Source organism: Phyllobates terribilis, unplaced genomic scaffold (genome assembly GCF_046119375.1).
Source record: "Phyllobates terribilis strain yellow unplaced genomic scaffold, ASM4611937v1 Scaffold_8__6_contigs__length_399053987, whole genome shotgun sequence".
Taxonomy (NCBI): domain Eukaryota; kingdom Metazoa; phylum Chordata; class Amphibia; order Anura; family Dendrobatidae; genus Phyllobates; species Phyllobates terribilis.
Window position 1 is genome coordinate 176,303,688 of NW_027362768.1, and position 17,040 is coordinate 176,320,727.

The window sequence follows — 17,040 nt, forward strand, 5'->3', positions numbered from 1 at the left end:
GTAGGAATCATCCAGCGCAATTCCTGCTGTGTGCAACACGATGGCCTTCTGGGCTCGCTCCAAAAACAATCCTCTCCGGAGGGACGCTGTGAAAGCAAAAGACTGTTGCCGTTTTCGTTTTTTTTTTTTTCTGCTTCATTTCACTTGGACATTTTTAGTTTCATGTAACATAAAAAAAAAAATGAAAAAAAAAAAAAAAACAACGAAAAAAAAACGTTTTTTGAAAGTGCTCCAAGTGGAAAGGCAGTTCAAACGAGCGGCGCGGAGGAGACAGAATTAGAATTTTTAATTAGGCTTTGAGTCCCGTCTTCAAAGTGTGAGCCATCATTAGTGATGTAAGTCTGCCTGCATTAGCCAAGAGTGACATTTTCACTTCAAACGCGCTCGTGCAGCTGTCCTGCGTAGATAAAAGTTGCGCCAGCGCGCTGCGGCAAGGTGGATTGGCGGGTAATTAGCTGTCCTCCTTCACTCGCGGCTGCATTCTGCTGGCTTCTCGCAGAAATCATAGCTAGTAAGGGTGAATTATTAACAGCCGAAAATCCAAATATGTCAGCGTCGTTTTGTCTGTTAAGCTGCGCTGGGACTGATAAGCTGATGGCTTGGAAATCTCTGTGAACCGCATTGACTAAACCCTGTGTGGCATGGGGAAACTTTTGACTGTCCCTTTTTAAACATATAAATTTTATTAAAAAAAATAAGTGTCAGCCTCCCGCCACTAGCACCGCTGATCTCTAGATTTCACAGATCTGTCGATATTTTTGTTTCTTTTAATCTCATTCGGAGATGCTAGAACGTTTGGGCCCATCCTATAGACATGAGATGGACGCAGACATGCTTATGGCGGCACATGGAGTCCCTATGGTCCTGTATTACTGAGCAGAAAGCAGTGTTTCTTCATCCTCTGCTATATGCAATTCTTGTTCCAACAGGAGTCGAGAACGTCAAGATAAGCGGCGCCTTATGTGCCTTGTAGCCGCTTATCTTAATCACCAGACTGGAAATGGCTTGCATTACTATTCCAGTCCTTGAACCCACAGACGGGTCTCTGACACCCCAGACATAAGTCAGGATTCACCTTTAAAGATTTCCTTTAATTTAGAGATTTGTTTTCCAAAAAACATGACAAACGTAAATGCCCCTCTCGAATTCACTGGGGGTCGAAAGTATTACAAACGGTTCAGTAATGCAACCTATGAGCTGCGGAAAGCGCTAAACATGGCCGACAGCACATTCTGCAGAGTGCAAGGCAAATGTCATCCAGATGTTGTATCATCATGGCTTAGGTTTCCGTCACTCCTAATTATACCTGATTTCAGCTCCGGTTGTATGTGCTGATTTTTTTTTTTTCTCTTCGTTTTGGTCTATGATGGGGGGAGCGGGGGTCTGCTTGTTCTCACCACCATTAGAGGCCTGTTTTGGGTTTGTGCAATGATTAAAGCCCTCGTCTCACCAAAGCCTCGCAATCACAGTGAATGGTGACCACATTAGTGCTCTGGGCCGCGCTTAGACATGAAGGGTTTTTGACCCGGGACTGTCAACTATCTGCTTATATTGCGGTCGCTGTTAGATCTTTACGAGGCCTTGCCTGCACTTTACAAAAATTTCATAAATACTTTTACTCTAAAATTTACTATTACATTGCAAGAAGCTGATACAAAGACTCAAAGGCCGATTCACTGTTGCGTTGGCCCCTATGTTTTGTCTTACTTGCTTTGTCAGTTTTTTTGTTTTGCGCCAAATTCTTCCTTTAAGTTGCGCCTATTTTGAAGTCTAACTTTGACTTCTTCTTTTTTTTTTTTCCTTTTTCCGCCATTGTGGATGTGGATTTTGTAACTCAGATGTTTGTGGCGGATTCAATAATTGCAACTTTTTAAAAAACTTGCAAATGTATTCCAGTTTCACCTCCCCTCCTCCTGGAGTGATAGTTTTCTTTCTACACCTGACATATTTTGCACAATTAAGAGCTCCACGTGACATTTTAGTAAATCATGCAACGTTTTACTCTTTATTTTTGTTCTTCACTTTTTTTTATTTTTTTTTTTAGAGTCCAAATAATCATTTGCATGTTTTTTTTTTTGGCTATGGGTACTCGTTGACATTTTTGTGGCTCCAAATTCTTCAAAATGGCTCATGTGGCTAATAAATTGTATGCAAATCCAAAAACGCTCTTTATTTTTTATTTTTAAACTTTTTAGTGCAAATAGTCGAATGATCAAAAGTAGCCTGCAACTCTTAACATTTGCATTCAAATTTCTGTCGTACAAAAACACTATAAATCCTCTCTTATTGGGGGGGTTGGAGTATGTGTGCGTAAAATGTTTGCAACTTTGTAAAAAGTTGCAATAGATGAATCGGCCGCAAACATCTAGAAAACAAAAACGGCGCCCATATTGGAAACTATATAAAATAGATCCAAATGGGCACAAATAAAAAGAATTTGGTGCAAATCAAAAACAGTCTTAACGCACCAAAAATCACTAAAAAGTGACACAAAATCCTCTAACAAATGATCACTAGGGCCCAAAATGTTGAGAAAGTGATCCAGCTTCCTCTGCAGCCCCCTCATGCTTAGTCACTAGATACTATGAGCCGGTTTGCACTGAATCCCCCCCCCCCCCCCTTCCCCATTGAATATGTGCGCACTTTATTAGGTTGCATTTAATAGGCATGCTGTCCTAATGAAAGAATGCTTTGTTGCTGTGAAAGAGCCAAGGAGCCATTGTGCAACCCTGGAGCTCTCACTTGTGTGTGACGAGGGGAACGTATACGTTTCAGGGCTGAATGGAGGATAATGGTGGGAGCTGGGCTGGACGTGGGGGCAGAAGAGGCGACTGGGGAAGCACACAACATTGTTATTGGCCGCCATACAAGAGCTCCACATTTGTTAACAGTTTTGATTCTCTGCACCACCAGCTGAGGCTTTGCATAAGCAAGCTGGACGGTGCCGCGCTCGGAAACTCCTCACCCAGTGGGCAACCAGACTCCAACTTTTTGTCTCTCAGTTGCAAAAATCCAAATGTGCCCCATCCCCCTTCCTAAAAAAGTTGGTATGTCTTTTCAGCAGTTTACTGGTTTCTTCTGCTTTTGGGAAAGTTGGGTGATTTTCTTAGGTCTTTGTAGGCTGGATGATTTTCTGCTTTGTAGGAAAGCTTTCCCTTCTCTGACATTGATCTCATATCCACAGTAATGGGGTCCAGCCTCACACCACCAGGAATAGAGGTGACCACGCATGTGCAGATTTGTATTCACTCTTATGGAAGTCTGCTTGCTTAGTGGGACCCTTCCCTCCGTCTTATGCCATACTTGTCTAAAGTGGTATAAGCCCTTTAATGAGAGCCATGTTTGATGTCCACCCCCTAAAACCACTTTTGGCACAGTGGTTCACATTCATGCTTTGGAGGCTCCTGGTTATATAAGGACACCCCATTAACACAAACCTTAGCCTATGACACACACCCAAAAAGAACCAATATGGCAGATCCATGTCGTGACTGTTAGAAAATCACTCGCTGTCAAGTACTTATTATTCATGACCAGCTGTCCATTTAGACAGTGCAAATGAATGACTTTCATAATATACCGCCTGTGTATGTATGTCCCCGATCAGTATGTGTTTAGAGGGATCGTCCATCTTATAACATTTACCTTGATGATTGGCTCCAGGGCTAAGTTTTGTTTTTACAGGCAGGTACTCGATGTCTGAAAGGTGCAATTACCCAACTGGCACCTCCCAACAGTGCGGTATTAGCTGATCTGGGCTACAAAGACATGGAAGTAGAAGTGAGGGCAATTAGCTACTGTGGAGGTATGATAACGAGACTGCCCCGGGTATTGAGCTTGATGGCGTTAAAATAAGCTCATATTGTCCATTAGCTGAAGTGTACGTGACCCAACTTTGCCATCCTGATTTCCATGCAGCCTTCTCTATATCTCTCTGCTCCTACTATATACTAATGGTATGTGACCCAACTTTGCCACCCTGATTTCCATGCAGCCTTCCCTATATCTCTCTGCTCCTACTATATACTAATGGTATGTGACCCAACTTTCACCACCCACCCCCCACTTTCATTTATGACCTTGTTTACTGAACCTTTGAGTATCCAGCATCTGGTTCAGCCTTAATCAGCTGATCAAGATGAGCACAGACCACTCCCATCTGGTTCACAGCTGAATGCATTCAGTTACAAATACGAGAGCCAGGAGTCTGTGTCAGACTTTAGTCTGTGTCCATCACATTAAGTGTCCATTGCTTAAGTGTGAGAAATATGAATTAATTCTGAATAATATGAAGAGAACTGAAGGTAACTGGATACTAAGTAACAGTAAACAATGTTTGTGTTTGTTTTCACTCTCACCCCCTTAATCCTTCACTTCTTACAACCACCCCTAATCCCTACACCTAGTAAGGAACTCTTCATCTCTCCCTCCATTCTCCCCACCCATCTCACCTCCTCCTCAGAGCTATTCCTCAACATACAATCCTTTGCCTCCAAACACAGACAGCCACCTCATGCCTTCTCCTGCTCCCACCTACTAATTCTTTCTCTGCTCCTCCTCACTGCCGGCGACATCTCTCCAAATCCTGGCCCTCCTCACCACATCCCCACAGTCACCTCCACCTCCTACCCACGATCTATCCCAAACTCTCATAACCCTTCTAACCTTATACCAGCCCCCGCTTCCCCAATCCCCCTAACAGGAGCTCTATGGAACGCTCGCTCCGTCTGCAACAAACTTTCCTACATTCGCGATCTCTTCATCACCAACAAGCTTTCGTTCCTTGGCATCACTGAAACCTGGCTCACCCCCTCTGACACGGCCTCTCCTGCTGCACTTTCGTATGGTGGATTCCACCTCGGCAAGCACGGTGGAGGAATAGGTTTCCTCCTCTCAGAAAACTGCTCCTTCACCCATATCCCACTGCCGCCCTCAATTACTCTCCCCTCTTTTGAAGTGCACTGCGTGCGCATCTACTCCCCCTCCAATCTCCAACTGGCAGTCATCTACCGCCCCCCAGGATCAGCCACCACTTTCTTTGACCACTTCACCACTTGGCTACTTCATTTCCTCTCCGTTGACATCCCCACTATCCTCATGGGCGACTTCAACATCCCCATTGACACTTCCCTCTCAGCTGCCTCTAAGCTTCTATCCCTCACTTCCTCCTTTGGTCTTACCCAGTGGTCTTCCACACCCACCCACAAAGACGGCCACACGCTGGACCTCATCTTCACCTGCCTCTGTTCCATATCTAACCTCTCTAATTCACCTCTCCCTCTCTCTGACCACAACCTACTTACATTCTCTACCCTCTCCTCTCCAGGGCAACAATCCCCACTCCACAAACTTGCATACCCTCGCAGAAATCTCAAACACCTTGACCTACACTCACTCTCTCAATCCCTTCTCCCTCTTACAGACATTAGTTCCTTAAATGATGCAGATGTTGCTGCCACTTTATACAACCCCACAACAGCTGCAGCTCTTGATTCGGTCGCCCCCCTCACACATATCAAAGCTCGCACAATCAACAGACAACCCTGGCACACCAGCCTAACTAAAGAACTGCGACGGGCCTCCAGGGTTGCTGAGCGTAGATGGAAAAGATCCCACTCCAATGAGCACTTCATCGCATTCCAACAGTCCCTCACTACCTTCAAGTCCACACTCACTGCAGCAAAACAAACATACTTCTCATCTCTCATATCCTCCCTGTCTCACAACCCCAAACAACTATTCAACACCTTCAATTCTCTCCTCCGTCCCCCAGTGCCTCCTTCCTCTCCTCTTATTTCAGCCGAAGACTTTGCCTCATTCTTCAAACAGAAGATTGACACCATCAGACAAAGCTTTTACCTAAAGCCCCCACAGCCCCTCCCCACACCTACTCAACCCTCCTCCTCCTCCAAAACCACATTCTCCACCATTACAGAAGATCAACTTTCCTCTTTACTCTCCAAATCACACCTCACCACCTGTAAACTTGACCCAATCTCGTCCCACCTCATCCCAAACCTTACCACTATCTTCATCCCAGCCCTAGCCCACCTCTTCAACTTGTCACTAACAACTGGTGTCTTCCCCTCATGCTTCAAACATGCCTCAATCACACCAATCCTCAAAAAGCCCTCCCTTGACCCATCCTCTCTGTCTAGCTATCGCCCCATATCACTTCTCCCCTATGCCTCAAAACTACTGGAACAACATGTCCATTCTGAGCTGTCCTCCCACCTCTCCTCCTGCTCCCTCTTCGACCGCCTACAATCTGGTTTCCGACCGCACCATTCTACTGAAACTGCACTGACCAAAGTTACCAATGACCTACTAACCGCCAAATCTAAGCGACACTATTCTGTCCTCCTCCTCCTAGACCTGTCATCTGCCTTCGACACGGTGGACCATTCCCTCTTGCTAAAAACTCTCTCATCTCTCGGCATCACAGACTTGGCCCTATCCTGGATCTCCTCATATCTAACAGACAGGACAATCAGTGTCTCTCACTCACAGACCACCTCCCCATCTCACCCCCTATCTGTCGGTGTCCCCCAAGGTTCAGTTCTAGGACCCCTGCTCTTCTCCATCTACACCTTAGGCCTGGGACAGCTCATAGAGTCTCATGGCTTTCATTATCACCTCTATGCTGACGACACACAGATCTACCTCTCTGGACCTGATATCACCTCCTTACTAACCAAAATCCCACAATGTCTGTCCGCTATTTCATCCTTCTTCTCTGCTAGATTTCTAAAACTTAACATGGACAAAACAGAATTCATCATCTTTCCGCCATCTCATTCAACCCCCCCCAACTGACCTAACCATCATAGTCAATGGCTGCCCACTGTCCCCAGTCACTCAGGCTCGCTGCCTTGGGGTAACCCTGGACTCTGAACTCTCCTTCAAAGCACATATCCAAACCCTTTCCACTTCCTGCCGACTCCAACTCAAAAATATCTCCTGTATCTGCACATTCCTCAACCATGAATCAGCAAAAACACTAGTGCACGCCCTCATCATCTCCCGCCTTGACTACTGCAACCTCCTGCTCTGTGGCCCCCCTTCCAACACTCTTGCACCCCTCCAATACATCCTAAACTCTGCTGCCCGACTAATCCACCTGTCCCCCCGCTATTCCCCGGCCTCTCCTCTCTGTCAGTCTCTTCACTGGCTCCCCATTGCCCAGAGACTCCAGTTCAAAACCCTGACCATGACATACAAAGCCATTCACAACTTGTCTCCTCCATATATCTCTGACCTAGTCTCCCGCTACATACCCGCACGCAACCTCCGATCCTCACAAGATCTCTTTCTCTACTCCCCTCTAATCTCCTCCTCCCACAATAGCATACAAGATTTCTCCCGTGCTTCCCCTCTACTCTGGAACTCTCTACCCCAACACATCAGACTCTCGTCGACCGTGGAAACCTTCAAAAAGAGCCTGAAGACCCACCTCTTCCGACAAGCCTGCAACCTACAGTAACCACCATTCCACAAATAATGCTGCACGACGAGCTCTACCCTCACCTACTGTATCCTCACCCTTCCCTTGTAGACTGTGAGACCTCGCGGGCAGGGTCCTCGCTCCTCCTGTATCAGTCGCCGTCACATTGTGTTCAAGATTATTGTAATTGTCCTTGTATGTATACCCCTTCTTCACATGTAAAGTGCCATGGAATAAATGGTGCTATAATGATATACAATATTATTATTATTATTTATTAAGGCGGTAGAACCCCTGTTTTGCATAGATCACATTACTAATTCTGAGTTACATCCTGTATTATACTCCAGAGCTGCAGTCACTGTGTACATACATTACATTACTGATCCTGTGCTGATCTGGAGTTACCGTACATCCTGTATTATACCCCAGAGCTGCACTCACTATTCTGCTGGTGCAGTCACTGTGTTACATTACTGACCCTGAGTTACAGTGCATTGTGAAAGTAATTGGCTCCTTGAACTTTTCAACCTTTTGCCACATTTCTGGCTTCAAACATAAAGATATAAAATTCTAATTTTTTTGGGAAGAATCAACAACTGGGACACAATCGTGAAGCGGAAAGAAATTTATTAGATATTGTAAACTTTTTTAACAAATTAAAAACTGAAAAGTGGGGCGTGCAATATTATCCGGCCCCCTTGAGTTAATACTTTGTAGCGCCACCTTTTGCTGCCATTACAGCTGCAAGTCGCTTGGGGTATGTCTCTATCAGTTTTGCACATCGAGAGGCGGAAATTCTTGCCCATTCTAACTTGCAAAACAGCTCGAGCTCATTGAGGTTGGCTGGAGGGCGTTTGTGAACAGCAGTTGTCAGCTCTTTCCACAGATTCTCGATTGGATTCAGGTCTGGACTTTGACTTGGCCATTCTAACACCTGGGTACGTTTATTTTTGAACCATTCCATTGTAGATTTTGCTTTATGTTTGGGATCATTGTCTTGTTGGAAGATAAATCTCCGTCCCAGTCTCAGGTCTTTTGCAGACTCCAACAGGTTTTCTTCCAGAATGGTCCAGTATTTGGCTTCGTCCATCTTCCCATCAATGTTAACCATCTTCCCTGTCCCTGCTGAAGAAAAGCAGGCCCAAACCACGATGCTGCCACCACCATGTTTGACAGTGGGGATGGTGTTTTGAGGGTGATGAGCTGTGTTGCTTTTACGCCAAACATATCATTTTGCATTGTGGCCAAAAAGTTCGATTTTGGTTTCATCTGACCAGAGCACCTTATTCCACATGTTTGGTGTGTCTCTCAGGTGGCTTGTGGCAAACTTCAAACGAGACTTTTTATGGATATCTTTGAGAAATGGCTTTTTTCTTGCCACTGTTCCATAAAGGCCAGATTTGTGCAGTGTTCAACTGATTGTTGTCCTATGGACAGACTCTCCCACCTCAGCTGTAGATCTCTGCAGATCATCCAGAGTGATCCATGGGCCTTTTGGCTGCATCTCTGATCAGTCTTCTCCTTGTTTGAGATGAATGTTTAGAGGGACGGCCGGGTCTGGGTAGAATTGCAGTGGTCTGATACTCCTTCCATTTCAATATGATCGCTTGCACAGTGCTCCTTTTAGATGTTTAAAACTTGGGAAATCTTTTTGTACCCAAATCCGGCTTTAAACTTCGCCACAACAGTATCTCGGACCTGCCTGGTGTGTTCCTTGGTCTTCATGATGCCTGTGCACTTGAAACAGAACCCTGAGACTATCACAGAGCAGGTGCATTTATACGGAGGCTTGATTACACACAGGTGGATTCTACTTATTACCAGTCATTTAGGACAACATTGGATCATTCAGAGATCCTCACTGAACTTCTGGAGTCAGTTTGCTGCACTTAAAGTAAAGGGGCCGAATAATATTGCACGCCCCACTTTTAAGCTTTTAATTTGTTAAAAAAGTTTAAAATATCCAATAAATTTCTTTCCACTTCACGATTGTGTCCCACTTGTTGTTGATTCTTCCCCCCAAAATTTGAATTTTATATCTTTGTTTGAAGCCAGAAATGTGGCAAAGGGTAGAAAAGTTCAAGGGGGCCAAATACTTTCACAATGCACTGTACATCCTGTATTATACCCCAGAGCTGCACTCTCTATTCTGCTGCTGTAGTCACAGTATACATACATTACTTCAGTTTCTTCAGTGACCTGCATTCTGGGAAGTGACATCTTTTCACCAGATATTATATAGTTAGCTTGTTGACTGTTTCCATTAGCAGCACTTTCATATGTAGTATTTATGAGAATGTGTCAGATTTATGTGTCTCCCAAAACTGTATTCCATCTTCTTTTCTGCTCCCATTTCCATCTTGTAGATAAATATCTGAATCTGACAATAATCCGGATTTTGTCAGAGGCCAAATAATAAATTATTTCCCTTTTTTATTTTTTTTACATTTTGCAATAGGCGTCTGTGTCTGAGGGTTTAGTTGAGGTGAACCTTTGTGGCCGCAGGAACCTTCTCGTCTCAGATGAGACACGGAGATGAAATATGGCGGTCTCATATCCTTATCTGTTATGCTGTGGCCTCTCTCTACCTTTTCTGTGACAGATACACAGCACATTCCTCCAATAATCCCCCCTCTCTCTTCGCTCTTACATGAGGAATGTGGAACGACTGCATTTCTTGCTGGGGTTTTCAGCAGCTGTGGGCATATGGGATCTATCCGCTGGTTTCAAAAACTAGTTTATCGGGTGTGATTACTTTTGCAACTTTTAATTGCTCTAAAATAAAAATAATGAAGAAAACCTGGCAAAGTGTAGAATGCAAAAAACTTTACAATAGAAAAAGTGTACAGTTCTAACGCACAAATGCAGTCCTATGTGTTTCCATAGTTACAGACTACAAACTGTTGTGTGTAGTCTGGTCTCGCTGCTAAGTTTTAGCAGTTTTGTTCCTCATATATACACTGCTCAAAAAAATAAAGGGAACACTCAAATAACACATCCTAGATCTGAATGAATGAAATATTCTCATTGAATACTTTGTTCTGTACAAAGTTGAATGTGCTGACAACAAAATCACGCAAAAATCATCAATGGAAATCAAATTTATTAACCAATGGAGGCCTGGATTTGGAGCCCCCCCCCCCAAAAAAAAATGAAAGTGGAAAAACACACTACAGGCTGATCCAACTATAATGTAATGTCCTTAATACAAGTCAAAATGAGGCTCAGTATTGTGTGTGGCCTCCACGTGCCTGTATGACCTCCCTACAATGCCTGGGCATGCTCCTGATGAGGTTGCGGATGGTCTCCTGTGGGATCTCCTCCCAGACCTGGACTAAAGCATCCGCCAACTCCTGGACAGTCTGTGGTGCAACGTGACGTTGGTGGATGGAGCGAGACATGATGTCCCAGATGTGGTCAATCGGATTCAGGTCTGGGGAACGGGCGGGCCAGTCCATAGCTTCAATGCCTTCATCTTGCAGGAACTGCTGACACACTCCAGCCACATGAGGTCTGGCATTGTCCTGCATTAGGAGGAACCTAGGGCCAACCGCACCAGCATATGGTCTCACAAGGGGTCTGAGGATCTCATCTTGTACCTAATGGCAGTCAGGCTACCTCTGGCGAGCACATGGAGGGCTGTGCGCCCTCCAAAGAAATGCCACCCCACACCATTACTGACCCACTGCCAAACCGGTCATGCTGAAAGATGTTGCAGGCAGCAGATCGCTCTCCACGGCGTCTCCAGACTCTGTCACATCTGTCACATGTGCTCAGTGTGAACCTGCTTTCATCTGTGAAGAGCACAGGGCGCCAGTGGCGACTTTGCCAATCCTGGTGTTCTGTGGCAAATGCCAAGCGTCCTGCACGGTGTTGGGCTGTGAGCACAACCCCCATCTGTGGACGTCGGGCCCTCATGCCACCCTCATGGAGTCGGTTTCTAACCGTTTGTGCAGACACGTGCACATTTGTGGCCTGCTGGAGTTCATTTTTGCAGGGCTCTGGCAGTGCTCCTCCTGTTCCTCCTTGCACAAAGGTGGAGGTAGCGGTCCTGCTGCTGGGTTGTTGCCCTCCTACGGCCCCCTCCACGTCTCCTGGCAGCGCCTGCAGCCTCTGGACACTACGCTGACAGACACAGCAAACCTTCTTGCCACAGCTCGCATTGATGTGTCATCCTGGATGAGCTGCACTAACTGAGCAACTTCTGTGGGTTCTGTGAGTCAGTCTCATGCTACCACGAGTGTGAAAGCACAACCAACATTCAAAAGTGACCAAAACATCAGCCAGAAAGCATTGGTACTGAGATGTGGTCTGTGGTCCTCACCTGCAGAACCACTCCTTTATTGAGGGTGTCTTGATAATTGCCAATAATTTCCATCTATTATCTATTCCATTTGCACAACAGCATGTGAAATTGATTGTCAATCAGTGTTGCTTCCTAAGTGGACAGTTTGATTTCACAGAAAATTGATTTACTTGGAGTTATATTCTGTTGTTTAAGTGTTCCCTTTATTTTTTTGAGCAGTGTATATGATATATGGCATGGCTCTTATCTTTTTTTTTTTTTTTTTTTTACATACTTCTCTCCCTTTACTTCCCGCTGTACTTTTACCCAGTGCACCAGTTTTTGGCGCCGTCCTGTTTTGATTCACGTGACCTCATTTATTAAAAAAATGAGTCCTTGCCAACCAGAATTCTGCATGAAAACTCATAGTCCTGTTTTTTAGCTGAAGGTTAAATGGCAGTCACTATTATTGCCCCCCCCCAGGGTGTAACACTGACTGCCAGGGTTGTAATCTCACCTGGAGACTAAGGGGGAAGGGAAGCTTGGGTCCATGTGAGAAAACCAATACTATTAAAGACCTGTGATGGTTAAGGCCCTGTTCCCTCTTGGAGATTTTGCATTTGGGTCCACAAGCTTCAATTTATACCACTGTTGTCTGTGGTGGGACTGTGTTGTCAGGAGGTGGTGGGAGGGGAGGTTTTGCCATGGCAAGACTCTTATCTGACAGATGGTCGCCCGAGACGCCGGGCCCTCTGCCGGGGGTTGCCCACGGCAGGAGCTGTTTTAATTTATGTTGCGGCCATGGTGGGGTTGCTGCAACAAGTTTCCCTGCTGTAACGGACTCTGTACACCTTGTTTGTGTGCATCATGGTAACTCCTAGCTGAAGTACAGATTTTTTATTTTTTTTATATTTTTAAAACCATTAGGCCTCTTTTATAAAGACTCGTATGTTGCCCATAACAACCAATCAAAGTACAGCTTTCATTTTGCCAGAGCTGTTTAAAAAATGAAAGCTGCTTTGTGATTGGTTGCTATGGGTAGCAGACAGTCTTAATAAAAGAGGCCGAGTGACTCTCTTAAAAATAAATCTGTACCTCCAGTCAGGAGTTACCGTGGGTATATTTCCAATTAAATCTACTGTGTCCTATCTCCCCCCCCCCACCCTGCCGCGCACACACATGCACATAAAAAAAAAAATAATCCAGGTGTCTGCGATTAAAAGGATGAAACGGACTCATTTCATTGTGGGCCTTTTTGTTGCCTTCACTGAGCACAATACCAAATTCATCTGTTCTCGGCTGATAAAACCAGAAATTTTTTTTTTTTGTATTTTTTCTATTTTCAGCAAATGCAGCAGGAAGTTGTCCTGAGGTCACGTTTCCATGACATTTGCCCACTTGTAGCCATCTCAGCTGAAGATGAAAGCCCGGCTCCGTCTTTTGATGGCTTACAACTAATTGGACTTTCTTATGCGGCATGCGGCCTTTTTTTTTCCATGCGAAAAATGGATAAAAACAGCTGCATTCTGTCTATTGTGCGGCCACAGATAAAACGTGGCACAATCTAATCCCGTCTAATCAAGGCGTATTTACTGTGTAACCCGATAGGGAGGGTTTTTTCCTGTATTAAGTAATGGTGGGCTACGTCGTGGGTTCAAGGTATTTCTACTGAGACGTTTGCAAAAAAAAAAATTCCCCTTTGGACGCTTCTGTATGGATTTAATCAGCTGCTTTCTTCTGATGGCTTTGAAGGAGTTTTTCTCAGTGTTTGCTTGCCAGAGAGCACACAAATTTGCAGAGAGCAGATAAAGATCGCTGCCTTTTGTGAACACTTCTAAATTGTCTGTGACGGTTCGCTGGCGATTGCTGTGTGACGGGTGTTGTTCACCTGCAGGCTGGGCAGATACCAGTCGTTATGGGGTTGTGCAGGATTGTAGCAAAATAAAATGGAGGCCATGGAGGGTGACAAATTCTTTCGACATTTTCTATTTGGTCATGTGATACAGGTCTAAATAAATGTTTAGATTGCATGACAGGTGCTTACATTTTTTTGTGCTACATCATTTTTGGAGTCTTTTGGGTTGGGCGCTCTTGCTGGGCTCGCTAAGGCGGGCGCCTTTGTTGAGGGGCCCAGGCTGGTGCGGCCTTCCTTGCTGCTGTGGGGACCCGGCTGGGGCGGCCTTCCTTGCTGTTGTGGAAACCCAGCTGGGGCGGCCTTCCTTGCTGTTGTGGAAACCCGGCTGGGGCAGCCTTCCTTGCTGTTGGGGGGACCCAGCTGGGGTGGCCTTCCTTGCTGTTGTGGGGACCCGCCTGGGGGGGGGGGCCTTCCTTGCTGTTGTGGGGACCCGCCTGGGAGGGGGGCCTTCCTTGCTACTGTGGGGAGCCGGCTGGGGAGGGGGGCCTTCCTTGCTGCTGTGGGGAGCCGGCTGGGGAGGGGGGCCTTCCTTGCGGTTGTGGGGACCCGACTGGCGGCGGCCTTCCTTGCTGTTGTGGGGACCCGACTGGAGCGGCCTTCCTTGCTGTTGTGGGGACCCGGCTGGAGGCGGCCTTCCTTGCTGTTGTGGGGACCCGGCTGGAGGCGGCCTTCCTTGCTGTTGTGGGGACCCGGCTGGAGGCGGCCTTCCTTGCTGTTGTGGGGACCCGGCTGGAGGCGGTCTTCCTTGCTGTTGTGGGGAACCGGCTGGAGGCGGCTTTCTTGCTGAGGGGGCACGCTTTCTTGCCGGGGGGGGGGGGCCTGGCTGAGGCAGGCTTTCTTGCTGGGGGGCACGGCTTGGGCGGACTCTCTTGCTGCGGTGCTCGGCTGAAGGTGGGTACTATTGTAATGATAAAAGATGTCATTATTGAGACATCACTAGCTGATACTAGCTATAGCAATGCTGTAGTACTGCTTTAATGACGCCTACAAGGTGATTAATTGATAATCCAGACATTTTACTTCTAATGCATTAGATGCTGTCTTCACTTTAAGTCCACGGCCCCACTATCAGTATTTGGTCAGTATTCGGTCAGTATTTTTTCTCAGGAGTGGGTGATAAATGCAGAATTGGCGACTTGTTTCTATTATACCTTTTTTCTGATTGTTCCTCACCTGGTTTTGGCTCCCACTCCTGAGAAAAAATACTGACCGAATACTGATAGTGGGGCTGTGGCCTAATAGTTACAATCCTGTAATCCGGCATCAGGTTTCAGAGTTTTGCCTTTGAAAACTACATAAAATTCACTTGTATGGCTGGAAGAGCATTGGGAAGAAAATTCCAAAATGAAATGTTTGCACAATATTTTTTTTAAGTTGTGGCATTCCTTTTTTTTCTGCATGTTATTGCACATGATATTGCAGTTCTTTTTCGAATGATCGGATGTATCAGGGACACTGCTGCTATATACACAGTTTATAGTATGCAGGATCTGTATTTTTATGACGATCGCTGCGTGGATTGTATTTTTATCTTTATTTCAATCCTGGTTCGCAGCTCTTCTCGTATAGACTGATTGTGCCGGGGTTGTGGGGGGCGATTGTTACCAGCCTCCTGGAAGCCAGAGAGAGGGGATAATGCAAAATTAATGTCTACTTCTCTGCCTGCAATTCGACACTGTGGGAATGCAGGTGGTCCGGGCCCCTTGTGGAAGAATTAAACCAACGTACCAGTCCTTGCCTGGGCTCGAGGACACTGCGGCCATGCTCTCTAGGCCTTGAAATGCCTCCTGGCGTTGTTATGAAAACGGGTTCGCGGTTTATGTGAGTGGCCAGGGACCATATGGACTTGTTGTTATAGCTGATAAAATGCGACATGTTGTTTTCATTCAGCAGAGGAGAAGGATAAGGATCATCCGAAATGTGGTCTGGGAATTCACTACGTGGTAGGAATAGCAGAGGGGCACAACGAGCACAATGTCTCTGGTCTGACTTTGGTGCGGTTGCAGGACTTAGCTGTTAAAATTTGGCAAAGGAAGGTGCATTAGAAAAAGGTTTCCATTGTGTTCCAAGTTTATGAAGACCCCCAAATCCACTGCCACAGTGAAAAAAATAAATAAATTTGGCAATGTGCTTCACGTGTGGACAAGCACCAAGGCCATGTTTGTTTTTTCCCGCTGCATTTTTTTTCTGCTGCTGTTGGCAACAAAAATACACAATAGCAATTTTCTCTGATTTTTGCAGGTTTTTTTTTTCCATGTATTTTTGGTGCCAATTAGTGATGAGCAAGCATGCTCGTTTAACCCTTCCACCGAGCCTGCTCGGGTGCTTACCGAGTATCTTCGGCGTGCTCGTATATTATATTCCAGTCCCTGGAAGCACCTGAGTATGCTCGGTGAAAGGGTTAAATGGGCACGCTCGCTCATCATGCATTTTTAGGCCACCTTCCTACGAAGTATAAATACTGCTTTTTTTTTCCCCCCCCGAGGACATTTTTGTGCACACAATCTGCTGCATTTAAAAGGGGTATCCAGTTTTGGAAACCCTCTGTCCTTTTTTAAAAAAAGCCAACTGCTGTTTACTCACCCTCCCCTGGCCCAACATGGAGTCTGTGCTGTTACTCCCGGTGTTTGTTGTTGTCTGCAGTGCTGATGTCACGTAACTGAGCTGAGCGGCTTTGCCCGAGTTGATGCCGTGGGTCGCTCAGAACCGCTGTGCTCAGCCAATAACTGAGCATAGCGATTCTGAGCGACCCACGGCATCAACTTGGGCAGAGCCTCTCAGCTCCGTTATTGGCTGCAGCGCTGTCAACAGTTACAAACAGCGGGAGCAGCGGCGGAGACTCAGCGCTGGACCTGGGAAGGAGGAGTAAAGTTTGTTTTCTTAAACTGCAGCCAAGGGGACAGGGGTTTTCTAAAACTCTTTAAGGCCATGTCCACACATTCAGTATTTGGTCAGTATTTTCCATCAGTATTTGTAAGCCAAAACCAGGAGTGGGTGATAACTGCAGAAGTGGTGACGTGTTTCTATGATACTTTTCTCTGATTGTTCCTCTCCTGATTTTTGGCTTACCAATACTGATATAAAATACTGAACGTGTGAACATGGCCTAAACTCTCCAAGCAAAGTTGGATGTGATTTCATAAAAGCTCATGCCCATTGTGCATTTTAAGACGCAGCTGAGCTTTTCCTTTTTCTTTTCTATAGGCTCTTATGGGGAACATAAAAATCAGTTGCGTTTTTAAGCTCAAAATTAAAGCTTTTCAGTTTAAAAAAAAAAAAAAAAAAAAAAAAAGGATTAAAAATGCTGTTTCAAATCTATCTTAAAACACATTAAAATGAAAGGGAATTTTTTTTTTTAAAAATGCAGCAAAAATAATCCGAGAATATTGTTTT

General features: G+C 45.6%; 1 protein-coding gene and 1 long non-coding RNA gene across 4 annotated transcripts in view; one reads left to right on the forward strand and one right to left on the reverse strand.

Annotated features, from left to right (window-relative positions):
- LOC141157047 (uncharacterized) overlaps window positions 1-17,040 on the reverse strand; it is a 168,387-nt gene that overhangs the window by 17,050 nt on the left and 134,297 nt on the right. Inside the window, exon 4 of one of the 3 annotated variants that reach the window (XR_012247737.1) lies at window positions 13,330-14,545. The exons of the other annotated variants lie outside the window; for them this stretch is intronic. This is a non-coding gene — a long non-coding RNA (uncharacterized lncRNA). Of the gene's footprint in view, window positions 1-13,329; window positions 14,546-17,040 lie in introns of those variants that run through there. 3 annotated transcript variants of the gene reach the window in all.
- Window positions 1-17,040, forward strand: part of CACHD1 (cache domain containing 1) — a 148,906-nt gene that overhangs the window by 9,311 nt on the left and 122,555 nt on the right. The window lies entirely within an intron of this gene.